Raw genomic sequence first — 22,409 nt, 5'->3', positions numbered from 1 at the left:
ACGGGCGCGGCCCTCTTGTGCGACGTCTCCCTTGGGCGTCCTCGCCCCATCGTGCCCGCGGGCTGGCAGCGCCAGGTGTTTGACGCCATCCACGGCCTGTCCCACCCGGGCGCGAGGGCCTCCCAAAGGCTGATCGCCGACAAGTTCGTCTGGCATGGCCTCCGGAAGGCCGTCCGCGGCTGGGCCAGGACGTGCCTCGCGTGCCAGCGCGCCAAGGTGCACCGGCACACCCAGGCCCCGTTGGCCCCGTTCACGGTGCCGGAACGCCGGTTTGACCACGTCCACGTGGACCTGGTGGGACCTCTGCCCCCCTCGCGGGGTTTCACCTACGTCCTCACCATGGTGGACCGCACCACCTGGTGGCCGGAGGCCGTGCCCTTGGCGTCGACAACGGCGGCCGATGTCGCGCAGGCTTTCATCGCCACCTGGGTCGCCCGGTTCGGCGCCCCCTCAGACATCTCGTCCGACCGCGGCGCCCAGTTCACCTCGGAGCTCTGGGGGGCGGTCGCGCAGGGGCTCGGGGTCCCACTGCACCGAACCACGGCCTACCACCCCCAGGCTAATGGCCTGTGTGAGCGATTTCACCGCTCATTGAAGGCCGCGCTCCGGGCCACCCTCCGCGACGGCGGCTGGGTCGACAGGCTCCCCTGGGTCCTGCTGGGCCTCCGGACGGCGCCCAAGGAGGACCTGCGCGCATCCGCGGCGGAGTTGGTCTTCGGGCAACCGCTGCGGGTGCCGGGCGAGTTCCTCCCCGACTCCACGGCACCATGGTCTGCGGCACAGCAGCGCTGCGCTCTGCAAGAGACCGCCCAGAGGTTCGCCCCGGTGCCAACGGCATGCCACGGGCACCCACCGACGCACGTCGCCCCGGAGCTTCGCACGGCGGAGTATGTCTTCGTCCGCCATGATGCCCACCGGACACCACTGCGGCCCCCGTACGACGGGCCTTGCCGCGTGCTGGAGACCGGGGCGAAGCACTTCACCCTGGACATCGGCGGTACTCCTGACCACGTTTCGGTAGACCGCCTCAAGCCGGCCCACCTCGACGTGGACCATCCACCGCCAGTGGCCCGACCCCCACGTCGGGGCCGCCCCCCTGCGGGCGGACCCCCGGCACCGCCCAGCCCCGCCGCCACCCCGCCCCCCGGTCCTGCACCCATCCCAGGGTCAGGCAGGGGCATCCCACCTGGCATCCCTGCACCCCGGACGCCGCCGATCGCCAGGTGGCGCTTCAGCCAGGTCATTCGTCTGCCCTGCAAACTGGCCCTCCAGGTGCGCTGGAATTCTGGGGGGGGCGTGTGGCGGACACAAAAGCCCACTGGCGTGGTGACATCATTCCACGCACCAAGTGGGTGGTGGCCACGCCCGAGGGGTAGGCGTGGCCTCATGATATACACCGGGCGCGCAGCCCGGAGCGCGCCATTGTTCCAGTGAGCTCCTGAAATAAAGACGCTTATAAGTTACCGCTTGTCCGCTTCCTCCTTGCTCGCAAGCAGCGCGCGTAACGCCGCGCTTTAATATCAACTGTACGCTTTTCTTTAGGGAAAATAATTGAATGATTTTGTACCTCTTCTTCAGCTTAGAACTTCAGGATAGATGACATTGCTGATAAAAGTTCCTTTTCTCGAATTGCACGAATATGTGAATTGTGATTGTTTCATTGTGATGTTTGTGCGGCGACGGGCGGTGTGTATAAGGGGCAGGGACTTAATCAACGCGAGCTGATGACTCACGCTTACTGGGAATTCCTCGTTCGTGGGACACTGTCTCAAGCCCTAGTCCCCATCACGGATGGGGCTCAGCGGTTTACCCGAGTCTGACGGCGAAGGGCAAGGTCCACACAGGCCCGTCCAGTGTAGCACGCGTGCGGCCTCGGACATCGACGGGCATTACATGTTCATGAAACATTAAACGTTCATTAAAGGATTATGAAACGAAAAACATTGCGAAATTACGGATTGCATGAATATGTGAATTGTGATTGTGTTTCATTGTGATGTTTGTGCGGCGACGGGCGGGGTGTACAAAGGGCAGGGACTTAATCAACGCGAGCTGATGACTCGCGCTTACTGGAAATTCCTCATCGTGGGACACTGTCTCAAACCCCAGTCCCCATCACCGATGGGGCTCAGCGGTTTACCCGAGAGCAAGATACACGCTGGCCCATCCAGTGTAGCGCGTGCGGCCCCGGACACCGAAGGGCATTAAACGTTCATTAAACATTAAACGTTCATTAAAGGATTACGAAACGAAAAACATTATGAAATTACGTTCACACCATCACGTCAAACACGACCGTGAACACATACATCGCCACAACATCGTCACAACGAGAACGTCGTCACAACGAACGTTATGTGTATGTTATGCGGGAGTCCAAACCTGAGAATGCTGGAGACGAAAGCTGAAATTGGGAAAACTAAATGGTCTATTTTACTCCCAGGGGTCCCAGGATTACCCACCCAAAATATCTTTGCGATCGGTTCAGCAGTTTTTGCGGTACCTTCGAACAGACAGACGGACATTTGGTGAATTATAGTAAGATGAGGCGTTTCCAATGCAATGGCAGATCAAACACGAGCGGGGGGAGGGGTGAGTTATGGGGGGGAGGGAAGGGGAGTTTGGGGGAGAATGCCACGGCTTACCTGTCGGTCTGACGGTGTCTTCACCCTGAAAATCAACTCAACCCGACGCGGATGTAAAATGTACAAATAGAAATATTTATTACGCGATGGAAGAACTAAAACCTTGATTGGGATCCCACTCACAGACTTCAAATACAGCACAGGGGAATGAAGAATAAAATAAAACGTTGTGTCCGTGTTTGTGTTGGGCTTATCTCGGTCTGTGTCTCGGGTCGATCATGCTCCGTCCGACGTGGCTCCGGTCGGCACGAATCGCTTGGCTCGTCTGCTGGTGTTCCACCGGCCCTCCCAACGACTAGAACGAGTCGAGTGCAGCTCGCTCCTCCGGCTGTGCCCGGACTCGTCTAGCGGCGTCGCCCCCTTGTCCGGAACCAAGATGAGAGGTCCGCCAGCACATGAACGCGCAAAGGGCAACAAAATAAGAAAGGAATGGTCTCCATTGCGGGAAGGCAGGAAGAGGCAGAGGCGAAGAGGGAAGCGAGAAGAGGAAAAAATATCCGTCTCCGTTTACCTCTATCAGACGTCTTCTGATGTCAGCTCTCTATCTCTGCCAATCAGTGCGTCGTTTCCTTGCGGCTTTTTGCGCCTCCTCACGTCCTGGTCTTTTTCCTCCAATCAGCGCGTCGTTTGTTGGAAGCTCGTCCGACCGTGCAACGGTCGCACGTTCTTGTGGTGTCCAATCAGTGTTGCGCGTCCTTCATCCTCCCTATTCTCCAACCGGTGCTCAGGTTGTTGCTCGCCCCTCCCCCTCCTGTCAATCACGAGTTCTCCGAGGCATGACTCTCAGCCAGCCTGTGCGATGTCTGCTTGCCATGGCGCCGTAGTGTGCGGTCGCTTGCTGTCTGCTCTTCCGGTCAGTTTTATCGTCTTGTGGCGGAGGGGAATTTAATTAGTGTGTGCACCAATGGATCTAACTAATGTATGTGATGTGTTGCTGTCTGCTCTTCCTGTCAGTTTTATCGTCTTGTGCCGGAGGGGAATTTAATTAGTGTGTGCACGAATGGATCTAACTAATGTATGTGATGTGTTGCTGTCTGCTCTTCCAGTCAGTTTTATCGTCTTGTGCCGGAGGGGAATTTAATTAGTGTGTGCACTCATGGATCTAACTAATGTATGTGATGTGCTGCTGTCCGCTCTTCCAGTCAGTTTTATCGTCTTGTGTCCGAGGGGAATTTAATTAGTGTGTGCACTAATGGATCTAACTATAAATGTATGTGATGTGTTGCTGTCTGCTCTTCCAGTCAGTTTTATCGTCTTGTGTCCGAGGGGAATTTAATTAGTGTGTGCACTAATGGATCTAACTATAAATGTATGTGATGTGTTGCTGTCCGCTCTTCCAGTCAGTTTTATCGTCTTGTGTCCGAGGGGAATTTAATTAGTGCGTGCACTAATGGATCTAACTGTTACGGATTAGGCCCTCATTATGGTTGTTGTTATCATTGTTGGTTCTAGATATTATGCTTATTGTGACTTAAGGGAAAGCGTTGTTGTGGTGAAAAGATTTAAAAGCGTTCCTGGTAAAATGTGGCCGGAAATCCGAATCGTGTCCGGAAGAGGTGGAGCGAGGAAAAAAGAGGTGGGAGGACATCGAAAAGAGACGTGTTTGTTGAAGCTCCGGCCCGAGCGTTCGACGTACAGTGCGAGTGAACTTTGCGTCCTTGAAGGGAAGTTCGGGCGATGAGAAATATCGCCGGAGTGCATGGAGCCTGTGTCGTCGGGTATTCTCATTGAGGTTCCGGAGGATCCAGGCCTCAAAGTCCAGGTTGGAGCGAAAGCCGTCCGCCATCTTCGCCATGCGAGCAACCTGCAGTGGACAGGCTTTTGTCGTGTCGGCTGGGCATTATTCCCTGGTGGTTTGCCGGGGACGGCTGTGCAAGAAAGGGGCACGTGAGAATTATACGGAGGCTCACGGATTGAACCGCAACGTGTACGTCGGAGGGCGTCTTTGTGAGGTTCCTCTCCACCGCTGTATTGCTGGGGGCTGAGCATGTGACCTCGGGGTCGTCTCGCTCATCTACGCCTCAATTGACCATCGGGCTTTGACTCCCCGATCGCGGGAACGCACAGAGACATTGGAACTTCGCCTTGGAGGGGCGCAGAGACATTGGGGGAGGTGCCGTGAGTGTGGGGTTAAGGGGCTTGACAAGGATATTATCGTAAGATTTGAAAGTCGGGGTGATTGCCCCCATTGTTGTATGGCTCTTTGGGTGTGATCTACAATATATTATGGTTTGTTTATTACCTGGTGTGGTTGCATTATTGATTCGACTGTTTCATTCGCTGGTTCCATTGAGGGACATTATTTGCTGGGTTTCAACCAAGGATAACACATCTTTCTGCTGGGGGCCCTCTCGGGGTTTGGAGGTCCACCGAGACCAGGGGCAAGGGGGGGTAGCCCGTAGCACTAACTAATGCATGTGATGTGTTGCTGTCTGCTCTCCCGGACAGTTTTATCGTCTTGTGTCAGAGGGGAATTTAATTAGTGTGTGCACCAATGGATCTAACTAATGTATGTGATGTGTTGCTGTCTGCTCTTCCGGTCAGTTTTATCGTCTTGTGTTGGAGGGGAATTTAATTAGTGTGTGCACCAATGGATCTAACTAATGTATGTGATGTGTTGCTGTCTGCTCTCCCGGTCAGTTTTATCGTCTTGTGTTGGAGGGGAATTTAATTAGTGTGTGCACTAATGGATCTAATTAATGCATGTGATGTGTTGCTGTCTGCTCTTCCGGTCAGTTTTATCGTCTTGTGCCGAAGGGGAATTTAATTCGTGTGTGCACTAATGGATCTAACAACACATGTTATGTGTTGCCATAAGGGACACCGAATGATCACAGAGGTTTGACATACCGGGGAGTTAGCCTAATCCCTCTTCTACCTATCACCCGATCATCCTCGCATGATCACAGCTGCACACTTAATCCGACATTCGGGCTGCAGAACGTATTACATCGAGATTCCCTTTCCCGACAGGCGAAGCACCGACCTATGCAGATCTACCTGGATCTATATATGCCTGACCCAACCAACATAACACATGTTTATTTATTCCATATACTTATTTTGACATTTTGATTGATTTAATTTTCTATTTATTAAATTTATTAATGTAATTTTATATGATTAATATTATTTTTATGTACATTTGTAAGTTTTATGAAACGGTTTTATTATTGTAAACTTGACAAATTTCAGTATTCGAACTGCCTTGCCCAGTGTTTAAATATTTCAATAAACCGAAATGAATGAATGAATGGACTATTTAACTTTTAAAATCGTTGATGTAATGAATACCGTCCCTTGGACCTATAAATTATATGATTTGAATGGGGAAGAAATCTTGGGTTCATTTTATTGACAAGAATTACAAAAGCCCCAAATAAGCAGATAATGCCCTTGAAAGCAATGGGTTGGCGCTTCACAATCCTCTACTATACACCGCTATGGACACTCGAGGGCCAAGTTCAGGGTGTATAGTAGGGGGCATCTGCTGAGGTATTAAAAATAATAAATAAACAATCCATGTAATGGGGGACGTTCGCAGATCTGTGAACCCCAAACACAGAATCCTCAACTGAATAATCAGTCAAGGCTTAACTTCGAATCTATTGTTATGAATTTGGTAATGCAACATCTAGAGCTAGGTAGATCTGAATAGGTAGGTATTCGGCTGTCGTGACAGGGACTCTACATGTAATAAGTTATTGATGTTCAGGCGGTTGTCGGGGTAAGATGTATGAGTGTGGATCTACCTGGAGATTCGAGTGTTAAATAGTGAGGGATTAAAGGTAACGCCCCTGTGAGTATCACCTAGTAATCAAACCTTTGTCCTTTATGGCACTGCAAACCACATAAACATTAGTTAGGTCCTTAGTGCAACATTAAATAATTCCCTTTCCCTGACATTGACTTCGTAATAAATGGGCACCACCAGGCCAAGAACACCGCCACAATACACCGCCACCGTTTACACCTCCAAGGCCTACAAACCTCGCCTGCGCACCTCAAAGGCCTACCAACCTCGCTGGCACGTGTTACACCAGGACCGCGGGGTCACGGACGGGAGATGTCAGGAGTCGCATGCCGCAGAGGGCGTGACCTGGGCGAGTTGGGAGGCTATGATTGGCTGAGGAGCGCGCCAATGTGACGTCATCGGCCACCAATATAGGCGACGGTCGGACGCCATTTCAGAGTTCGAGTGGAGTCCAGAGTTCGAGTGGAGTCCAGAGTTGAGAGAGTTGAGTCGCAGAGTTCGTTGTTACAGTTCCATACCAGAGTTCGTGGCAGTTGGCACAGGACACGTTGGCAGTTGGCACTTGGTTTTGGTTGCTTCGTGCAGCCCTGCGGTGGACCGTTGGAGCAAAGGAGCTCGTGATGTGTGTGGGCCGTTGGACCGACGAGGCCTGGTGGCACTTGGAGGCGGACGCAGAGGGCCGTGGAACTTGGAGCGAGGTGTGCGATCGGGCCGAAAGGAGCGGTGTTGGACGGCAGCCACAAAGACGACGAAAGACCAGATAAGCCCGAATCCGCGTACATTTTGAACGACGTGACGTGTTCTTTTCGTAATTAATCTCCCTCGTTTTGTGTTTGATATCAGTCGTGTGGGGACGTCCCGATTTAGTTATTAGTATTACCGGCGCGTGTTTTTTTCACTGTTATTACTTTTCAATAATAAATCCTTATATTATTTTCTGTACATATTTGAACGCAATTTCCTGGGTGTTTCATTTTAATAGATAAGGCTGTGGAGCTCGTTGCGTCTGGCCTCCCGCGCGTTTAACTTTGTGTTGAGCTTGAATCCGCCATTGAGTTTTCGCCTCGGGAGTGTAAAGTCTCGCAATCGGTCATCCGTGTTACCCTACGGTGTTCACCAAGGGTAGTCACGCGACACTATTTAACCTTGCCGGACCCCCAACCGGTCCCCGAAGTTTCGTCCAAATCCGTCCACAACTTTTTGAGATATCCTGCCATGTATCGTTTTGGCCCCATCTCCCAATGGTGAAGAATCACTTAAAAATTCTAGTCACCGAATCCAGATCTTTACCAAAATCTAATCATTTCGTCCTTGACACAAACGCTACATCTCTGCCTGCGACCGTTCACTTGAACTAGATTCTTATATTCTGATGTGAAAAGCGAAATGTACAACATTTAACAACTAAACGCGGACGTCGTAGGAAACACCGTTTAGATTTCCTGCCCGTTGTGTGTTTTCTCTTGAACTTCTCCCGCCACTGGTCGTGTCTTTTGACCAAGCAGGAGTTAAATTAATTGAAATGATTTAATCTGAAAGCTCCGGTGAGTAATCCTCAAGCGATCTCTTGTTATTATCTTCCACTGATTTTAAAATAACATTTACCTCAGCTGAGGAAGAAGCCAGGACGAGCATTTCATGCGATCCACAGGTTAGTCAGGTCAAAATACAGTTTAACCCCCCAAAAATTGCTACAAAAGGTTTCTCAACTGATTCTGGTAGGGTTTAGCATACGTTATAACATACTAAAAGTTTACCAAAGTAGGACCCCCGGAAAAGTGTTTTTTTCAAGATGGCCGCCGAAACCTCTTAATGATCATAACTATGTAACTATCAACTCAAATTTGATGATCTTGATGTCTATCCCCAGGTTTTTGGGGGCAAGGAACACATTAAGACAACTTTGGATATTACTGAGCTGTTGAATCATTATGAAATTGAACTCATGGCCTTCAGCTGTCACCTAATGCACAAACACCTTTGTCCATCGAATAAGTTTCAGAGCGTTCAGTTTTGAGTGTCATCCTCCTCCTCAGTATCGACCTCTTGAGTGTTGTTTGGATTGTCACAGTTTTCAGTTTGGCAAGGGCCACATGCAGCAGTGCAGCGGAGTCCATAGCGTCTGCAGCTGCATCGAGAGGATTTGCATCCCCCCAAACAGTTGCAATGGATAATTTTCAAGAGTTCGTCAGGCGCAGCATTGTTTTGGGTCATAATTGGAATTAACTGATCATTTTCCTGTTTCCATCCCCATTCAGTTGGGTTCATTTCATTTGCCATCCCCATCCATACCATAATTTGAAAGTACACACGTTGGCTATGGAATATTGTTGCAGGTGATGTTGGGGGGAGCCGTTCAGAAGTGACAAATGCTTGAGCAGTTGCCACTTTTTTGGTGAAAATGATATGGCGCAGTGATGATAGCGTTTCATTAGACTTGCCACCAAAGAGATCAACCATCAGGTCTTTGCCAAGATCTGATATGTCCTCTTGAGATTTGTTTTGAAGGATGAATGCACTAGCACAGGACTTCATGACAGGATCAGATTTCACTAATTTCCGGAAGGCTGACTTTTTTCCGATGCCGAAAATCCTTGAAGTAGAATCACATCCTGAGTAGGCATGTACAAAGAGCAACTCATTGCACACATCGTCTCCTAAAGTTTCTTTCAACAGGGTAATGTTATACACTCTGTGTTCTTTTGACTGCTTGTTTGCATCAGAACGGAAGTAGATGATCTCATTGTCTGTTCTGGAGTAATGAAGGAGCAAGATCAGCAAATCTGTATCCTCACCGACCAACGTTGTGGTGCAACGACGGGATCGTTCAACAGTTGCCTTAACGATATCAATGTCTGCATCCCCTGGTGACTGAATGACATGGCATCCCCTTTTAGTTAGTGCTGTGCTGATGAGAGCAATCATGTCTGCCTTGTTTTTGTCACGAGACAAAAAGTCGTCCTTTTTGCCTGCAAACTCTGTTTCTGCAGTGAAACTAACAATAGGGTGCAGGTTTTTTCCTCGTCTCTGATGTGTGTTGTCTTTTATGGAGGGACCTTCACCATAGCCATCGAACACCACTGTCGCTTGTCCGTAATGTCTCACAGTGAAGTCTGCATAAGACTCAGCTATTGCATTATATGAGTCGCCTTTGTTCCACGGTAAACGATGGAGCAAAGAGCCACCATCAAGCACGTAACAATCTGTTTTGGGAATAGAGTTCATCACAGCCTCACTTGATAAGTCCGCAGCATGGTCTCGAATTGCCTGAGCAAGCTGAGGATTGTCTGCTGTTCGAAGAATGTTCCTGGTCTCAAAGAGGGCTGGAGGGTAGGGGCTTAGTTCATACGTCAAAACCTCTTCAAGGGAAAGATCTCCTGACCTTGGGAACAGAAGGGCAAGATCAACGGTACGATCAGGAGCAATCTTCACAGCAGAGATATTCCCAAGGGTTTTGGCTCTGTCTTTCCGCTTGAATTTGTAAGTAAATGCCGACTTTCCGATTATATCTTCAATGATCTTGTTTCCAACCGATTCAAAGTCATGTACAATCACATCTGGCCCAGCCACTATCCCGTTGACAATGTTTCTCAGAGTAGGATCAGATGTGAAGGGTGAGCAGGCTGTAAGCTTTATCCGAATTTTCTCGAGATCAGATGCATCTCTTTTGATGCGCGCCTCAGTTGAGTCTTTGTGTTGCGGACTTGTAGTATAGGTTAGGTTTGTGAAATCCTGCATCACAATGTTGTACTCGGATGTTACAGGTGCAGATAAGGTCCAAAGGTTTCGCATGTCCTCGGTCATCCCACTGCCGCGAGTTAGACCACCAGTGCTCTTCAGAGACGTCATCAACGTTTGTTCGATGACAAGATCACTACTATGACAGCTCGTGGGCAATGACAGCTCGTGGGCGAACTGCCTGAATTATGGCATGACCAACTGCCGCAACCTTGCGTCTTGTGTCTTTCCCAACGAACAATGTTTCCAGTGCTGTCCGCAGACTAGTCGGAATGAACGATAGGGCTGAATCAAGTTTTAAATCATCACTACTTGGATACTGATTCGTCACGGTAGAAACCTGAGATTTTATATCACTTCTGATTAACCTAGCAGCAGTTTCAATAATAGCGCGTTTTTGGGACTCTTCATCGCCTTCCTGACACGTTTGCTTGTAGTATGATCTCAGAATCTGCGACGTTTGTTCTCTCATCGTAACAATATCGTCCAAGCCTTCTCTTTCACCAAAAAAAATTGAGTCCTTAAAGCGTTCTTTAAGACGCTTTTTCAAACTGTAATTGTCATACGGTTCGGAATCAGGATTACAAAGATACCCTTTCATTATGAGGCTCAAAGATGTAACAGTTAGTTGTTCCTCACTGTTCAGTTCTAGGTAAGCACACATTTTCTGAAATGCTTCATACTTATCTTCATCTTTAGGACGACCACACTTTCTGCGCTTGGCTTCGGGGGCTTTCTGGAACTCTAAAGGCACAGACTTGAAGGACCGGAAATTTCCACTACACGAATGATGATAAAGTCCGTCTGTTGCATGTAAATCTCGTAAATAGTATTCAATCCGACCCTTTACAGTATGTCCCCAATCATCTGAACGGGATTCACAGACCTCCACAATTGTCTCCACAAATTTGTCAGTCCGTACCCAGCTAAAGTGTCCCTTGTCCAAATCAATTGTACATCCACAGAATACGCAATCCTTTTCACTGTCAAAACCTCCACTTGATTGTCTTGTGGTTCTCTTTGGTGGCACAGAACCACTACTTTTCTTTGCAACATGGCTTTTAATGTTTTTATCATTTATGTACTGTTGACGACAGCTTTTATGCACTTTAGTACTGGCTTCAACTACAAGATCGTCCTTCCGCTTTACACTGGCTTCATTTATTCCCTTCGCCCTCTTCCACTGAATTGCAACCCAGTTATCACTGGAATCCTCGATCTCCTCCTTGCAGATTGGACAAAAAGCTTGACTGGCTGTGCTTGCACTCATTGTTGAATCATGTCTGAAAAAGAGAAAGATGAGAATTAGTTATTCAGTTAGATCCAATTCGACACATTCTTCAGGTCAATATATGGAAAATGCCCCCTCAACCTGTTAGATAATGGCCCACTTTCATTTTTAATGGTCTTAATGTGTTCCTTGCCTCCAAAAACCTGGGGATAGACACCAAGATCATCAAATTTGAGTTGATAGTTACATAGTTATGATCATTAAGAGGTTTCGGCGGCCATCTTGGACGCCATCTTGAAAAAAACACTTTTCCGGGGGTCCGACGTTGGTAAACTTTTAGTATGTTATAAAGTACACTAAACCCTACCAGCATCAGTTGAGAAACCTTTTGTAGCAATTTTTTGGGGGTTGAGAGGGTATTTTCCATATATCGACCTTACTAGGTGCTTGGAGTGCTGACCACGCCCAAAAGGTGAATTATTGTGTTATAGAGAAGTAAAGTCGTCCTGGTTTTAACAATGTTTCATTTATAATTCAGCCATTCTGCTCTCTGTCTGCGGAAATATTCACATTTCTTCTTTGACCAAGTTGCACTTTCACCCCTGATCGTTTGCCCTCCACTTCCGCCTCTGCCGTTGCCGAGCAACGGGTTTTGAGACAGTTCTTCGAAGGAATGAGGGAGAAGAGTGAAGGATGAAAGAATGAGGTGAGCAGCAGGGACGTGTTCCATCAGCAAGCCGCTTGTAATGTCGATAATAACAGGTGTCGAACACTCCGCTCTGTTACCTTGGAGTGCTTACTTGAGCGCTTTGAATCAAGCGAGCCGCTTGGCGAGCGGTAAGCGAGCTGCTTGCTAACGGAACACCCTGGGAATTGAGGCCCACATGGTCCGCCGGCTGGTCGTGCACCCCCACCCCCAGTACTATACCTGGGTGGCACCTTTTGATTCCTTTGGATGTCCTGCGTGAGTAATACGATGTTAACATAAAATATCTTGGGTTGGATATTTGTACTTCAGGTACCTTGTTGATAGGTGCCCATAGTCACGTGACGTGAACTTCATACTCTGAAATTTCGGGAATATGGTTGCTCAGCAACCTCCTGCCTCAATTTGAATAAACCTTTCGTTGATTGTTGCATATCATTTGAAAGGTTAAATCAATTGTCTGTTCAATGATGCAGCAAATATTCATTTCTGATGAATATTCATCCGAACAGTCATGAAATCACAATAATAAACGAGATCATCACAAGGAAGGGCACACATACCTCCACCTGACTGTTTATTTTTTATTATTATTTTTGTATACAAGATCGAGGTTCGTGTAAGAGCTAACATTGATCACAAAAAAACAAACTGACACATAAAACGTATGATAAAGGGAGCAGGAGACGACATGGAGAGCAGGGATATCGGGAGATCTGTGGGAGGGTGAGGGCTTGGGGGGAGGAGGCATGGGAAGGGGGTGGGGGAGGGGGTGGGAGAGGTAATAAAAAACACATGGACACTGCTAGGTCTTCCAGGAAAGAAGTCGGTATTTCAAAAAAGTGGGTATGGGGTGAATTAACAGGGGTAGAAAAGATCAAGGTTTTGGATGGGGGAAGATAAGAGATGGTGGTGAACAGCTGTTTTAAAGACCTGGAGGGAGGAGTGGGATTGAAGAGAGTGAGGGAGTTTGTTCGAGAGGCGGGAGAAAAGACGAGTGAAGGAGTGAAGGTGAGCAGAGAGTCTTGATTTTGGCAGTTTCACCAGAAGAGGGTTGCTGGCAGATCTTCTGCGACCTGCAGGAATATTTGGGGGACAGAGCCCAGAGAGAGCTGGGGGAGCAAGGCCCGAGAGGAGTCGGTAGAAGATGGAAAGACCACCAACCTGCCTGCGGTGAGTAACTGAAAGGCCCTCAGAGATAGCGTCATCGCGGGAGATTCCAATGATTCTAAACGCTTTGGTTTCAACAGCGTGAAGACGAGCTTGGTGTGAGGCAGGAGCACCAGCCCAGAGGGGAGAGCAGTATTCCATTGAGCTGCGGATGAAAGCCTTGTATGTGGTGAGGAGCTCAGGTGTGCCAAGGAAGGACTTCACACGACGGAGGATGCCCAGACGGCGACTGGCTTTGGAGGCCAGCTTGGAAATGTAGTTTTCTCAGGAAAGATCATGGCAGATAGTGAGACCCAAAAGCTTGAGTGACAGAACTTCTTGGAGAGGATTATTCAGAAATTAGATGGGAGGGTTGTCCAGTCGGTCTTTTCGGAGAGACATCGTAAGAGTGTGAGATTTGTCAGGATTGAAAGACATGTTCCACTTGTTTGCCCAGTCTGTGATTTTGTCCAGGTCTGCAGAGAGTGAGGAGGCTGCAGACTGCCGATCTGAGGGATGAGGAATGGAGCGGCAGAGAGTGGAGTCACCAGCAAAGAGATAGAGAGGATTTTCAAGAGAGTCAGAGAGATCATTGATGAAGACCAGAAAAAGCACAGGGCCCAGAACACTGCCTTGGGGAACTCCAGCCTGAACAGGAAGAGGAGATGAGAGAAACCCATTCAGGGCCACACGTTGACTACGACGAGAGAGGAAGTACGCCAGCCATGCGTGGAGATTTCCATGGATACCAAAGGAGGAGAGTTTGGTGAGCAGAGCGGGGTGCCAGACCGTATCGAAGGCACGTGATATGTCGAGGGAGACAGCTCTAATTTCCTGTTTGGCATTGAGGACCTCCATCCATTGTTGAGACAGCAGAAGCAGCATGTCCAGAGTAGAGTGACCTGGTCTGAAACCAAATTGATGATCAGAGATCAAGCCATTGGAGAAGAGGAAAGATTTCATATCCGAAGCAATGATGGATTCCATGACTTTGCTGATAATTGGGAGAAGGCTGATTAGTCTGTAGTTGCTAGGATCAGTTTTTTCACCTTTTTTGTGCAAAGCTGTGATGTTGGCTGATTTCCAAGCAGATGGCAGTTGACCTTGAGCAAAAGAGAGGGTGAAGAGAACAGAGAGAGGGAGTGAAAGAGTGGAAGAACAGGATTTTAGGACCCGTCGGCTGATGCCGTCAGGTCCAGTTGCAGAATCAGAGTCGAGGGTTGACAGAAACTTTTCCACCTTGTCAGGAGGAAAGGACACGGAGTCCAGGAGCAGCTGGGTACGACTGCGTACGGTTGGTAAAGAGAGGGATGGATTTGGGACACAAGATTTAGAGGCAAACACAGAGTTTAGGTATTCAGCTTTTTCACGTGCGGAGTCAGCTGTGTAGCCGTTTGAGGTAAGGGAGGGGATGGAGGGGGAACAAACACCAGAAACAGATTTGACCAGACGCCACCAGGATTTGGAAGAGGGAGACAGATAAGAGAGTTCGGTCTTGAGAACGGAGAGATATTGTTTCCTGGCTCCCCTGAGGGTGGACACACACTTGTTTCGGGCTTTGTGAAAGGAAATGAGATTTCCTTCCGTTGGATTTGCTTTCCAGGAGACGAAGGCAAGTTGTTTCTGGGCAACAGCCTCACCACAAGATTCCGTGTACCATGGACGGGAGGAAGGGTATGACAACTGAAGACGAGATGGGATAAATCTGTGCATGAGAGAGAGCAATTTACTTTGGAAGAATTCCCAGGATGAGTTGATGTCAGAAGTGGTAGAGATGGGAGACCAGTCCAGATGATTGATGGCTGCTTGAAGACCGTGCCAGTTGGCCTGAGTGAAATGCCAGACTCGTCGACGCTGAGGAGGCGCCCTGAGAATGGTCAGAGAGATGCCCACTTTAACAAGCACATGATCAGATGAGCCGATTGGAGCAGAAGAAGAGCAGCAGACATTTTCAGGGAAGTTAGTCATAACCAAGTCCAGAAGAGAAGATGCTCCGTTGACTGAGATCCGGGTCGGGAAATTGACAGATTGTGCCAGTCCCAGTGAGTCGCAGAAGTCCTTTGCTGAGGAGCCATGGCTGGTGAGAGAGGGACCCACACCCAGCCAACTGGCATGGTGACAATTGAAATCACCACATATGAGGAAGAGAGAGTTAGGATGAGTAGACAGAAGTTGGTCCATATTATCAGACAGCGAGATGTAGATGGAGTCATCACTGTTTGGTGGACGGTACAACACACATATGAACAAGAGGTGGGAGCGAAGGGGAGGCCGTAGCCAGAGGTTTTCCTGGGGGTGAGGTGGAGAGAGTGCAGTGCAGGGCGAGTGAGGAAGAGAGTTTTTGATAAAGATAGCAACCCCACCTCCAGGACGAGGCTCAGGTCTCTCATATCGGAGGAGGGAGTAACCCGGGAGAGATACTAAGGAATCAGAGACATCATGAAGGAGGAAAGTTTCTGTTCAGCAGATCACGTCTGGTTTGACAGAAGCAACCTGTATGGAGAGATCAGTTGAGTTTGAACGAAGGCCCCGGATGTTTGAGGTCCATACCGTTAATGAAGAGGGAGGGGGAGCATCGGATACAGAACAGGGGGGAGGAGGGGTAGGGTAAGATGTGGAAGAGGTGGAAGAGGTAGGGAGAGCTGTTGAAGGTGTGTCAGAGATTTCAGAATAGCTCGGAGAAAGGGAAGGATGGGGCGGACAAAAGGTTTGATGGTGATTGGGTGAGGCACAATAAGGTGTTATTTGAGGAGGGGGAAGAGTGAGGCAGAAGGTTGGGGGAGATGGAGGTGAGAGTTGGAAGAGGGAAGAAGTGGGGAGGACGCTTTGAGGAGGGGAGTGAGAGGGGGGAAATTGAGAAGAAATGAGGGTGGGGAGATTTGAAGGGGAGGGGCGAGGGGGGAGTTTAGGAGGGAAGGGACAAGGGGAGGGATTTGAAAGGGATGGGATATGGGGGAGATTTGGAGGGGAGGGGTGAGGCGGGAGTCAAGGAGGGGAGGGGCGAGGGGGAGTCTTGGAGGGGAGGGGTGTGGGGGGAGTTTAGGAGAGAAGGGGAAAGGGGGGAGATTTGAAAGGGATGGGTGATGGGGAGGATTAGGAGGGGAGTGGCAAGGGGGAAGATTTGGGGTGGAGGGGTTATGGGGAAGATTTGGATGGGAGGGGTTATGGGGAAGATTTGGAGGGGAGGGGTGAGATTGGATTTTAGAAAGTGTACGATTAATGGGAAACGAACATTTATTGCAAAATGAGTTTCTTGTGACCTTCGAGTCAAAAATACGTTTAAGGACGCTGGAGGGAGGATGGAGTGCAGGAGAGTTTAGGGAATGTAGAAAAGAGGCACTGAAAGAGATGGAATTTTTTTTGGGGATGGATAGATTTGGTGAGCAAGTCGAAAGCAACCTTTTAAAGAAGAAGAAGAAAAAGGTGTTATAATATATGATGGAATACAGAACTTGAGGGGAAAGTGTAAACATTATAAGGTTAATAACAGTGAACGTTAACAGTGAACAGTAATAACTGTTATTACAGTAACAGTAATAACAGTGAACGTCGTTCGAAGAACGAACGAACGAATAAGAATGAATAAACGAATGAGAACAAAGAATAAGAACAGAGAAGGAAATGTTTTTTTGTTTTTGTTTTTTTAGTTGATTTTAAACAAGGAAGTAGGCTGTGGGGTGAAAAGACTGGGAAAAGCAGAGAACGAAAGTTATTGGAGCACAAAAGATGGACCGCTGAGAGAAAAACGAAGCCTCAAGGTTGGACACTGTACAAGGCCTCAAAAGACACGGCACGATTTCACACGATTTTCTATACAGGTATGAAAGATTTGCACCGAAAATCTTCCTCGGGACACACGATACGTACAACACCATAAAATAAATACAGTTATAACGAAAATACAAATGGGAACAATTACTTAACTTCGATTTCGATGGAGAGTGTGGACAGCTGCGAATAAACGAAAACCTCGCCGGCAAGACCGGAAGCGGCAAAATGTGATCGTCACCGTGACATTCTTCCTCCGACCCGACAATCCGTGTCTCGATATAATATGCAACTCAGGAATGCTCAACATCTTGACCTACCTCGGTGTAAGACTCAGAGATACAAGAATTCAACAATTCCTTTTTTGATTGAAATGCTTAATTCTGTTATGTAGGTGCATCTTACTATAATTCACCAAATGTCCATCTGTCTGTTCGGAGGGAACCGTAAAAACTGCTGAACCGATCGCAAAGATATTTTGGGTGGGTAATCCTGGGACTCCTGGGAGTAAAATAGGCTATTTAGTTTTCCCAATTTCAGCTTTCGTCTCCAGCATTCTCAGGTTTGGACTCCCACATAACATTCGTGTAAGCGTAATGTTCATTGTGATGTTCTCATTGTGACGATGTTGTGACGATGTATGTGTTCGCGGTAGTGTTTGACGTGACGGTGTGAACGTAAGTTCGTAATGTTTTTCATTTCGTAATCCTTTAATGAACGTTTAATGTTTAATGAACGTTTAATGTTTAATGAACGTTTAATGTTTAATGAACGTTTAATGCCCTTCGATGTCCAGGGCTGCACGCGCGCTACAGTGGACTTGCCAGCGTGTACCTTGCCCTTGGCCGTCAGGCTCGGGTAAACCGCTGAGCCCCATCTGTGATGGGGACTGGGGCTTGAGACAGTGTACTTCATTAAAAGTATAACAAGGCGGCCATCTTGGATTTTGACGTGGCGACCCAATTTTCAATAGCGTTCTCCCTTGTGTATAGATACACCCACACACCAGATTAGAAGTTGGTACTTCGCTTATTTTTCAAGATATTCCGCTCACAAGGTTCAGACATACATGGCGGCGGCCATCTTGGATTTTGACGTGGTCACCCAATTTTAAATAGCGTTCTTCCTTATGCCAAGATACACCCACACACCAGATTAGAAGTTGGTACTTCGCTTGTTTTTCAAGATATTCCGCTCACAAGGTTCAGACATACATGGAGTCAGACATAAATGGCGGCGGCCATCTTGGATTTTGACGTGGGTTGCACCCACACACCAAATTAGAATTCGGTCCTTCGCCTACGCACGCACGCATGTACATACGCACGCACGGACGGAAACACGGAAGGAGGGGAAAACCATAGTACCCCTTTCGCTCCGTGGTGCGACGCTGTCTCCATCGATCTTGCCAAGGCCGTAACAGCTATCGGCTCAAAATCCTTTTAACTGTTGATTTGGTACAGTTACACGTATCGGGAATTTGGTACACGTATCGGGAGTACATATGACACAGCGATTGTGAACACTATTATCGAGCACGATTCACGATCACGATCATCACGATCATAGTGTATCGATCACGATTTGAAACACCATGGAATAATATTTACCGATATGAACAGTGATGTGGCTTTTATTGAAATTCTAAAGATACTGTTTAGATTGTGATGATTTGCGTGTGATATGATTCAACGGATGTTTACATGAATCGTTTAAAATAAAAAAACCCTTCAATTTCTGATATTTTTTTCCTTTTCATTTGGCCTTCCCAATTGAAACCCCGCCCATTGGGCGGGTACCGTTGCCAGTTCATATAAACATCCGTCAAATCATATCACACGTAAATCATCAAAATCAAAACAGTATATTTAGAATTTCATTAAAAGCCACATCACTGTTCATATCGGTAAATATTATTCCATCGTGTTTCAAATCGTGATATCAACTGTACGCTTTTCTTTAGGGAAAATAATTGAATGATTTTGTACCTCTTCTTCAGCTTGGAACTTCAGGATAGACGACATTGCTGATAAAAGTTCATTTTCTCGAATTGCACGAATATGTGAATTGTGATTGTTTCATTGTGATGTTTGTGCGGCGACGGGCGGTGTGTACAAGGGGCAGGGACTTAATCAACGCGAGCTAATGACTCGCGCTTATTGGGAATTCCTCGTTCGTGGGACACTGTCTCGAGCCCCAGTCCCCATCACGGATGGGGCTCAGCGGTTTACCCGAGAGCAAGGTACACGCTGGCCCATCCAGTGTAGCGCGTGCGGCCCCGGACACCAAAGGGCATTAAACGTTCATTAAACATTAAACGTTCATTAAAGGATTACGAAACGAAAAACATTACGAAATTACGTTCACACCATAACGACAAAGACGACCGTGAACACATACATCGTCACAACATCGTCACAACGAGAACATCGTCACAATGAATGTTATGTGAATGTGAATGTTATGCGGGAGTCCAAACCTGAGAATGCTGGAGACGAAAGCTGAAATTGGGAAAACTAAATGGTCTATTTTACTCCCAGGATTACCCACCCAAAATATCTTTGCGATCGGTTCAGCAGTTTTTGCGGTACCTTCGAACAGACAGACGGACATTTGGTGAATTATAGTAAGATGAGGCGTTTCCAATGCAATGGCAGATCAAACACGAGCGGGGGGAGGGGCGAGTTATGGGGGGGAGGGAAGGGGGGTTTGGGGGAGAATGCCGCGGCTTACCTGTCGGTCTGACGGTGTCTTCACCCTGAAAATCAACTCAACCCGACGCGGATGTAAAATGTACAAATAGAAATATTTATTACGCGATGGAAGAACTAAAACCTTGATTGGGATCCCACTCACAGACTTCAAATACAGCACAGGGGAATGAAGAATAAAATAAAACGTTGTGTCCGTGTTTGTGTTGGGCTTATCTCGGTCTGTGTCTCGGGTCGATCATGCTCCGTCCGACGTGGCTCCGGTCGGCACGAATCGCTGGGCTCGTCTGCTGGTGTTCCACCGGCCCTCCCAATGACTAGAACGAGTCGAGTGCAGCTCGCTCCTCCGGCTGTGCCCGGACTCGTCTAGCGGAGTCGCCCCCTTGTCCGGAACCAAGATGAGAGGTCCGCCAGCACAGGAACGCGCAAAGGGCAACAAAATAAGAAAGGAATGGTCTCCATTGCGGGAAGGCAGGAAGAGGCAGAGGTGAAGAGGGAAGCGAGAAGAGGAAAAAATATCCGTCTCCGTTTACCTCTATCAGACGTCTTCTGATGTCAGCTCTCTATCTCTGCCAATCAGTGCGTCGTTTCCTTGCGGCTTTTTGCGCCTTCCTCACGTCCTGGTCTTTTTCCTCCAATCAGCGCGTCGTTTGTTGGAAGCTCGTCCGACCGTGCAACGGTCGCACGTCCTTGTGGTGTCCAATCAGTGTTGCGCGTCCTTCATCCTCCCTATTCTCCAACCGGTGCTCAGGTTGTTGCTCGCCCCTCCCCCTCCTGTCAATCACGAGTTCTCCGAGGCGTGACTCTCAGCCAGCCTGTGCGATGTCTGCTTGCCATGGCGCCGTAGTGTGCGGTCGCTTGCTGTCTGCTCTTCCGGTCAGTTTTATCGTCTTGTGGCGGAGGGGAATTTAATTAGTGTGTGCACCAATGGATCTAACTAATGTATGTGATGTGTTGCTGTCTGCTCTTCCTGTCAGTTTTATCGTCTTGTGCCGGAGGGGAATTTAATTAGTGTGTGCACCAATGGATCTAACTAATGTATGTGATGTGTTGCTGTCTGCTCTTCCAGTCAGTTTTATCGTCTTGTGTCGGAGGGGAATTTAATTAGTGTGTGCACTAATGGATCTAACTGTTATGGATTAGGCCCTCATTATGGTTGTTGTTATCATTGTTGGTTCTAGATATTATGCTTATTGTGACTTAAGGGAAAGCGTTGTTGTAGTGAAAAGATTTAAAAGCGTTCCTGGTAAAATGTGGCCGGAAATCCGAATCGTGTCCGGAAGAGGTGGAGCGAGGAAATAAGAGGTGGGAGGACATCGAAAAGAGACGTGTTTGTTGAAGCTCCGGCCCGAGCGTTCGACGTACAGTGCGAGTGAACTTTGCGTCCTTGAAGGGAAGTTCGGTCGATGAGAAATATCGCCGGAGTGCATGGAGCCTGTGTCGTCGGGTATTCTCATTGAGGTTCCGGAGGATCCAGGCCTCAAAGTCCAGGTTGGAGCGAAAGCCGTCCGCCATCTTCGCCATGCGAGCAACCTGCAGTGGACAGGCTTTTGTCGTGTCGGCTGGGCATTATTCCCTGGTGGTTTGCCGGGGACGGCTGTGCAAGAAAGGGGCACGTGAGAATTATACAGAGGCTCACGGATTGAACCGCAACGTGTACGTCGGAGGGCGTCTTTGTGAGGTTCCTCTCCACCGCTGTGTTGCTGGGGGCTGAGCATGTGACCTCGGGGTCGTCTCGCTCATCTACGCCTCAATTGACCATCGGGCTTTGACTCCCCGATCGCGGGAACGCACAGAGACATTGGAACTTCGCCTTGGAGGGGCGCAGAGACATTGGGGGAGGTGCCGTGAGTGTGGGGTTAAGGGGCTTGACAAGGATATTATCGTAAGATTTGAAAGTCGGGGTGATTGCCCCCATTGTTGTATGGCTCTTTGGGGGTGATCTACAATATATTGTTGCGGAGATGAGGACTGTATTTTTTTGATTGTGTGCTGTATTATTATTATTATTGTTTATTCTGCGCCCCCCCTACCTCCGGAGCTGTGTAAAGGTGAAAGGGCATCCCATAATTAGTCCACAAGCATACACGTCAGCCAAATAATAGAATACCCCTGTTTGATAGTTATCTCTTAGTCTGTGTTTTAGGGTAAGGCTGTGTCTCCCATTAATTGAAGTACTCCATTGCACCGGTGAAAGAGAATAGATCCCCTTTCATTCCCATCCCCAAAATCTCCATTCCCTTTTACATCCCCTCTGGTGATTGCCAACCCTCGATTGCCAAATTACCTCCCCTCCAATAACCGCCATTGACCATGAGGCAGGGTCGGAGAAGAAAGGCGTGTCTCCACCTCGACATAGAGGGGAAGAGGAGCGTGCCCACCCGTCGTCATCAAGGGCGGAGCGAGAGGGTCGCGCGACCAACCAGGGCCGAGGTGAGCACCCCGATGGGCATGTCCAAAAGGCCGGCGGCTTAATCGCCGGAGGCGATATAAAAGGCGCGCACGAGAGAGAGTCGTGAGTTGGTCGTCAGTGGAGGAGTCAGTCAGTGGAGTCGGTGGTCAGTTGGTTGCGTTGGTTGCGGTGAGGAGTCGGTGGTGGTGGTCAGTTGGTTGCGTTGGTTGCGGTGAGGAGTCGGTGGTAAAGAGTGAACGAACACACAAGATAGAGTTGAGGGTTTGGACCAGACGAGTCGGACAAGGCCTGGCA

The sequence above is a fragment of the Myxine glutinosa genome, chromosome 6, assembly GCF_964187855.1.
Source record: "Myxine glutinosa chromosome 6, kmMyxGlut1.1, whole genome shotgun sequence".
Lineage (NCBI taxonomy): Eukaryota > Metazoa > Chordata > Myxini > Myxiniformes > Myxinidae > Myxine > Myxine glutinosa.
The sequence above is the reverse complement of the archived record's forward strand: the minus strand, read 5'-3'. Positions refer to the sequence as shown.